Genomic DNA, 8,446 nt, shown 5'->3' with positions numbered 1-8,446 from the left:
CTCCTCACCATTTTACTGTATTCTTGCCTTATTCTCTACAACACTTATGCCTCACACTTCTGACAATTGTCCTTTTCCATCCCATAGCTCCCTGGCAGTCATGGTTTATCATTTGTTTTCCTTATTCAAATCAGGCCTCCAAACCCTCTGGAATTCTGTATTCTGTTGCATATATTTCTCTACCTTATTACCTTATTCCCTTAGCAAAAATTCTCTGTAGTGCTCCATGGAGAGGCACACAGGACGCATTTTGCTTCTTACTGTCCCTCTGCATTCACAGTTCAATGTCCCATAGTTTTCATTCTCTGAGGTAAAAAGATTTTTCTGTTTCATTTGAAGGTGTTACCAGGCTCAGTCTGGTTGTGCCAATCAGTTTTTCCTGCAATATCTGGAAGCCAACATATTCATACTGGGATTTAATTTTCAATTCCTTTAGGGGTTCTACTCCTATAATTAGGATTAAAATCCTCAAGATGCAGATTGCTTCTACATGTCTTTCTGTCATAATTAGAGCCCATGTACAGCTATCTTTACTCCTGTTGGGGACTATGAAATAGCTGTGGATGGATATCTGAGCACTAAAAACAGCAGCCAGCTTGCTGTACTAGAAGCAGATCAGGGAGTCCTGTTTCCAAGCTGAGGCCTACATTGATTTAGGGCACAGAGAAGGTAACAGTTCCCTTCGCTGGCATTGATGAACTGGCTCACCCCTACCCACTGATATCTTTCCTCTCATGGGTTCAACTTTGAAATGATGAGGCATACCTGTGGCACGTTTTTACTCAGGTTCACTTTCAGTTTTAGTTTTTTTTAGCTTCACCAATAGTGAGCATTAAGGGAGCCCTCCAAGGCTCCGTAAACTTCAGTCTCTTAAATCACACTTTCACAAATTTGGTCCAAGTGTACCAAATTTTTCAAGCAGTACTTCACAATTTCAGGTAGTTGGCTCTCATTAAACATTTAATGAAAGAACATTCCCTTTTTATTTTGTTGATTCTTAATTATAAGTCTAAACTACAAATCTGAATTACTCTGCTTCTTATAACTTAATCTCCCAAGGAAGTGAGACCATCTACTAGCAACACGGAGGTTCCAGTGACTAATCCATTCATACCCACTATCACTGGACCTTACAAACTAGAATCCTCTATACTGTAAACAAAGTGCTTTGTTTGAATTCGCAGGTTGTTTTAAAATAGACAAGTTTTACACTTGTTATCTAGATATTTATTATCTAGCTTCTCTTGACAAAGTAGTACCACCTGGCACTATTGCACCTGTCTTCCCATTGAGCTGAGTAGTGGTCACGCAGAGTAGTGGTGGCCTCGTTTACAGGGAGCGTGTGCTTTCTAGTTCGTAATAGTCCTCACCACATCTGATTCTTTGACTTCTGGACCCTCTCAATTATTTGTTACCTGACTGGCCCATGGTGACATTTGAGTTTGCCACCCATGGTATGCACTCTTTCCTCGTCTGCAGTATTTTATTTTATTTTTCTCTTTTTCTTTTTTTATTTTTTAGGTGAGGCAACCCTTCATTGACCTCACAGATTGCAAGGACCTTGTCCGTTTACAATCCCTTATTTTTTTATTTTTTACGCCTACAGCACCTGGTCTTCCTAGGTGGTCTCCCATCCAAGTACTAACCAGGCCCAACTCTGCTTAGCTTCTGAAATCAGATGGGATCAGGCTTGTTCAGGGTGGGATGGCCATAGACATAGTCTGCAGTATTTTCATCTTTAAACACTACTCAAAGTTACTTTTCCATCTCTGAGATAAAATTCCTCAGGATAATTCGGCATTTTCTTGTAGAAGAGAACTTATACTAGTAGGTTTACTTACATCTGCTAGTTACAGGTTCCATGTTAGAAACAAACGCACACAATATTTGGTGAATCAGCATAAAGATTTAAAATAAGCCTTAGTTATCTGCCACTAACTGTATTAGATAGTTTGTAGGTGTGTCTATGTGTGACATGGTAAGATCTGTATTAAAATAGCCCTCTCGATACCACATGAAGAAAGATCTGAGTGGATGAAGGCAGACTAGTTATGAAGCTTTTGTAATAATCTAGCTGAGAAAAGATGGTAGCTTGGATGAGAGTGGGAGCAGAGACAATGCAGAGAAGGAGAAAGATTAAAAAGAGATTAAGAGAGTCAGCAGGCTTTTATGACATGGGAGGTAAGGTAGAGGGAAGAATCAAGGATAGCTTCTAGATTTCTGGGGTTCAACAAGATGATGGTGTTGCCATCACTATACCAGAGAACCTGCTCAGCTTTGAGGGGAAGGTCATTAGTTCAACTTGAGAGATATTGTGTTTAAGGTATATTTAAGTTTTCCTTGAGGAGATAGAATGTAGGCCAGGAGCAGGACTGGATACATAATTTGCAGGGCTCAGTGCAAAATAAAAATGTGGAGTCTTTTATTAAAAAGTTATTAAAATTTCAACATGGCTACAGCAGAGCATTAAATCAAAGGATAGCCCTTCTAAGCACTGGGCCCTGTGTGACCATACATGTCGCATGTCCTTGAATGTCTTACGTAGCTAGTTATGAATCTGGAGCTCAGAGGAGATGTCTGAACTAGGAAATATACATTTGGGAGCCATCTGCTATAGATAGTAACTAAAGATGTGGGCCTGCGTAAAATTGTCTAAAGAGATTTTAATGAGTGAGAAGAAAAGAAAGCCTTAAAGAACTCCAACAGTGCTGTAGCTACACAGAGGCTCATGAGAACTCTAACATCTCAAGAAATAAGAAGTCCATATATGCCGAGTTAAAACCCAATTTCTAGAAAATTACTTAGGGAGAATTTTTAAAACTTTCCCAATCTAGTGAACTCATAAAATATAGTATAAACCTGATTTTCTGCCTGATACATCCAGTTCAAACCATGCAATCCACCCAAAATTTATATTCCATGTCAGTGGAGACTCCACAACACAGTGCCATTACAGGAACCACGATAGCCTACAGTAGTACATGGGTCACGTTTATTCTTGTGACCCATGTACTACTGTAGGCTTGAAGTCTATAGCTGGAGAAGGGAGTGTGGCTGGCAGCTTCTCATTTTCTGTTACCAGTAACCACAGATTACTATTCTGACCTCTAGGGGTTGGAGCTAGTATTAAGGGAGGAAGGAAAAGTAAGGGGGCCAGAAAGCTCCTACAGAATGGTTCTGTTGTGGCTTGTTTTGGTGTCTGTTATCTAATGTCTTAGAATCCTGACTGAAACTTTTATTTCAACTTCTACTGTAAAAGAATGTACTATCTATGTCTCTAACCTGTGGCCTGATTCCAGAAATGCTTTGCCCATGAGTTTCTGATCAGGAACTGCTGATTGGAACTTTAGTCTTTGACAGAACTGTTTACGTAATCTTTTAGCTTACTAAAGTAAAAGATGCAGTGGGATCAGGGAGACCAAATTTAGTCTCAGATCATTGAGGCTTTCTGGAGTCTGGGTAAGTGTTCTCAGGTGAAAGGGGGAGCAAGGGTGATAAGATTTGAACTGAGTATGTTGGACAGAGAACTCAGCACATTCCCAGGCATGGGTCAGAGAACAGACATTCAGGGAAGTGGGATGCATTCAGTACAGCTGTTCAGGAGAGCTGGGGAGGGATTGTGATGAAAGGCAAAGCTGAGAGTTGAGGAGCTAGACAATGAAGGGCCTGGTGACTGTGTTAATGAGCAATGGAGAGTCATTGAAAGTTTACAGTAGAGATGTAATGTGGTCAGTTTTGCATTTTCAAAAGATGATCCAGGCTCCAGTGTGGGAGACAGAGTAGAGGAGGCAAGAGAACAGTTAGAAGGCTCTTAGAGTCATTTCTCTTACGCCAGTCTACTTTCAGGTATTAAATGTGTTAAACTAGTCTACTTCCCAATCCATATGGTGTTACTAAATAGTTCTTTCTGTGTATTATGTTGCTTAACTTCCTCCAAGAAGTACAGAGAGAATAAGGATCTCCCCACAGGGTCTTTAGAATGGAGATAGACATAGATCCAAAATGGAGAGGGCTCTTTATTCTCTTGACATCCAGAGCCCCTCAAGAGTAGATGGTCAAGGCCATTGGTAAGCTCCAGCTTGCACAATCTGGTCCCTTCTTATATCAGAGGCCCTAAATAAGATGGAGTGAGTTGTTTTCTATACTGTCCTAAGGACGAAGGGAGGATGGACCTTAGACTTCAGAGCAGAAACCAACAAAGAAAAGCATTAATTCCAATTTTCCCCAATAACTGAGGATATCTGAAGTATAACTTTCAACCTTTACACTCTATTATTTCCTTCAGATCCTCTCTTGTTTAATCCCCCATCCCTCATATTGACCTTATTATAACCGATTTCTTTTTTTATAAATCTTAGAATATTATAAATTTATTGTAATTGATTAATTTTTATTAGATTCTTCTTTTTTAGGTAGGACAAGGAAGCCTGTAAATTGTCCTATTGTAAAGTATTGATTTCTTAGGCCATGCCTTAGTCTAGATGAATTGGGTCTTTCCAATTGAATATTTCTAGGATGCCAGCAATTGGTTTCTCATAACTTCAATCTCTTAAAAGCAAATGGTTGCATTTTATTTCTGATGCTGAGGGTATATTAGTACATAGCCCAATGGTTAAACCTATTCTCCATAGCTGTCCACCTTCAGGCCCATGTCCCTCTGACTCATTTACTTCTCTCAGTATGTGTTCAGGAAGTGAATATTTTCTAGACTGTTTCTCTCTTATTTTTGGTTTCAGCTCAACTAGGTTCCATCACTGTTGACAAAAGGTTGTGGGTAGAGTAGTGTAAAGAAGCCTTCAAAAATAGGCAAATAAATTGCTCGAGATTAACAACATTCTATGTGTCTCCAGAATACAACTGCAGAATTCAAAAGGAGTAAAAAACGACAGCATCGTATCATGATCATGGAAACACATAACATTTATACGAAGTACTTCATATTTTGGGAGCTTTGAAATTTATTTTTACGGGGCCTTTGCTCTGCTCATCCATGGAAAATCTTGACTGAGATAATTGATTTCCGAGTAGCCACTTCTCTAGAATAGTTGCCTTTCAGAGAAGAAATAAATGGCACTTACTTACCATAATAAATAATAAAGATTAACATGACAAATTCAGCTAAATACAATGCACTAATCAAATCTCAATTAATGACTTCAAGAAAGGATTAGTCTTACGTTTGAAAAAACTGGCTAAACCTGCTTATCAGAAGAAGGTGCCATTTAATATCAAAATGTTTGATTAAACTTTCATACTCCTAAAATTAAAAGAAATTATAAAGTAAAATTTTAAATGAGGTAAATGAATGAGATTTTCCCCTTAGAATTAAAACAAACAACTCAATTAACAATACTTGCTTTTACTTTGATTTGGTGCCAGTTTACTCAATGGAAGATTTATATCTTTAGCTGTCTCCTCTGGTCAGCCCTACAAAGTTTCATTGGGATTTATTCTGAATAAATTGAAAAACCAGTGGAAGCAAACTGAGAAGTAGTAATAAAAATTAGAGAATCAGCCTCATTTAGTGGATAGGATATTGGAAAATGGAGTTCTTGTCTCAGCTTTCCTGACAACCAGCAGCAGTATGATCTTAGGCAAGTCACAAAATACTGTGACTTCCTTTAAAAATGAGAGGTTGTAATTAAAACATCCCATCCACCTCTAACACATCTCTAACATTGTTTAGCTGGTTTAATCTTTCTTACTTCAGAATTCTAACACTTTACCAATGACAGACTAATTATAGGAATATGATGAATTATTTTGGTGTTAATTACATTGGAAAAAAAATGAATAATGATGATAACACCATGAAAGGGAGAATAGTAACAGGACCAGCACTGGGCCACAATTAAGAGTATTGAGGAGAAATGTATTATGGTAAGATTATGCTAGCAGGGGAAGGGAGAGAAGTAAAAAATAAAGGTGTGTGCTAAGGGAAGGGAGTTGTGAGAAGTGCAATGGGCAATGAGTAGGATTAGAACTGAGTAAGAATGGTTGAAGTTTGTGAGAGGGTCCTTTGTGTGGTTAGAGAGCAATCTAAATGCCATAATGAACAAGGAGTCAGAATAGGAGGGAATTAGAATATGCTTTTGAATGTGAAACTGTAAAACACGGATTAAAAAGAAGATGAAGATTTTAAGAGAATGGGTCAACTAATTTTTTTCCCACTAATCTGAAAATTTGAAATGGTTCAGTGGTTAAAAGTATTAGAAAAGGAGGGGATGAGGCTTGAAATAAGAGTTGTTAGAAATCTGTAAGGCATAGACTCCAGAGCACAGGCAGAGAAAGTATGTAACAGACAATTAATTGTCAGCTATTTGTAGCAGAAAACAATTAGGTTGGCCACATAATTTGTTCTGGAGAATGGAATCTAAATAGAAGAGATTTAGTCGTTTATGGAATGAGGTGGTTTGCTAATGGATATTTCTGCCTTATACTCCCTCTCTCCTGTCTACATGGTCAGAAAGAAAGGACTCGAGGATCATGAAATCATGTGATGAAAGAAACCCTGATTCCTAGTCAGCTGTAGAGGAGAGACACTAGACCACGTAGGACTTTGTGTGAGTGAAAACTAGACTTGTAAGCCACTGAGATTTGGAGGTTAATTTTTATGGCAGCTAAGCAGCTGGCTAAAGCAGAAATTAGTACTAGATGTGAGGGCTTTATAAGTATGCAATATTGACTGCTATTCAGGTCAATTGCTCTACACTTGAACTAACATTTGATGCGGTCAGTCTTTTTAATTTTAGCTCGTCTAATAGGGGTGTAGTATTATTTTATTGAGCTTTTATTTTGTACTTCCCCAATGATTAATGACCGTGAACATCTTTTTTATGTGCTTATTTGACATCCTTATTTTCTTTGGAGAAGTGTCAGTTTAAATCTTTTGCCCATTTCTATTATTTATTTATTTATTTATTCATTCATTCATTCATTCATTCATTCATTCATTTACACTATACTGTGGGATTTTATTTTTTTTTACACATTTTTGAAATTAAATTTGTTGGGAGTGACTTTGGTTAATAAAATTATATGGGTTTGAACTGTACTATTCTATTTATCTATATATCGCATTGTGTGTTTACCACCTAGAGTCAAATTTGCCTGTTTCTTTTTTGAGTTGTTAGTTTTCTTGTCCTTGAGCTTTGAGAGTTCTTTATATACAATATATTCTGTATACAAGTACTTTATGAGATGTACAACTTACAAATATTTTCTCCTCTGCTGTGGCTTATCTTTCCATTTTCTTAACAGTATGTTTTAAGTTTTTATTTTTGATAAAGTCCAACTTATTTATTTATTGTGTTGGTAGTTTAATGGGTGTGTATATATATATATATCATATTTTGTCAAATTTCATACTTTAAATATGTATGGTTTTTTGTTGGTCAATTATATCTCAATAAAACTATTTTAAAAAGGAAGGTGGTTATGGGATGACAAAATGGATGAAAGGAGTCAAAAGGTACAGACTTTGAGTTATAAAATAAATAAGTCATGGGGATCTAATATACAGCGTGGTGACTACAGTTAATAGTACTGTATTGTGTATTTGCAAGTTGCTAAGAGAATGAATTTTAAAAGTTCTCATCATAAGAAAAGAATTTTGTAATTATGTATGGTGATGTACATTAATTAGACTTTTTGCGGTGATCATTTCACAATACATACAATATCGAATCATTACGCTATACACCTGAAACTAACATAATGTTAAATGTCAATTATACCTCAATACAAAAATGGAGGGGGAATAGAGAGAGTCCAGTAATTCAGGGCCTTCAAGAATTGAAAGCTCATTGCTCGTTTCTAGGACTCCCTCTCTCACATCCCACCCAAGTAAGAGAAACAAAGGCCTTGTAAACTTTTCAGTTGAATTAAGTAACTGAGTACAAAGAGTAGATGAAGGATGTGATCTTTCCATCTGTTTTACTAGATAATCTCCAATAATCACCGTGAAATTGTTAGGAAAGATAGGGTAGGAACCAGAGGGAAGATGAATTAACAAAATAAATCTGGCTGAGAATTATATCTAAGATAATCTTTGAGTGTGGCTACTAGCACATGGAGCTAATTGAAATCAGAGGTGAGAAACCTACAACATTTTTAGAGGAATTGTATTGCTGGATGTGGAATAAAAAGCCTTTTACTGTTCAAGATGTAAAATCATTCTTGTGTTCTCAGCCTTCTGTAAACAGAAGGTAATTTTGACACCTGTACAGCTCCGAAAAAGAGCATTAGGATAAGGGGAACTTCACAAAAGGTAGAGAGAGCCCTTGGGTACAGAGAACCACGACAAGGCAGTTCTTTGCAGAAGGCAACAGTTCAAGAATTTGAAAGTTTCACAGTGTCATCCCCTCAGAATTCAGAATTATGACAGATGACTGCTTTCTGTTTTCCATTCTTGCCCTTTCTGAAGGAGCATTCGGTGCCAATGTCC

General features: G+C 37.2%; 1 non-coding gene across 1 annotated transcript; it reads right to left on the bottom strand.

The window, feature by feature from the left end:
• Window positions 1–1,597: 1,597 nt before the first annotated feature.
• Window positions 1,598–1,716, bottom strand: LOC120618680 (5S ribosomal RNA). Its single transcript, XR_005657281.1, has one exon. It is a non-coding gene; the product is annotated as a 5S ribosomal RNA (ribosomal RNA).
• Window positions 1,717–8,446: the final 6,730 nt, after the last annotated feature.

The sequence above is a fragment of the Pteropus medius genome, unplaced genomic scaffold (genome assembly GCF_902729225.1).
Source record: "Pteropus medius unplaced genomic scaffold, Ma_sr-lr_union100, whole genome shotgun sequence".
Lineage (NCBI taxonomy): Eukaryota > Metazoa > Chordata > Mammalia > Chiroptera > Pteropodidae > Pteropus > Pteropus medius.
Note: the sequence above shows the minus strand (reverse complement) of the source record. Positions and strands in the feature narration are given on the sequence as shown.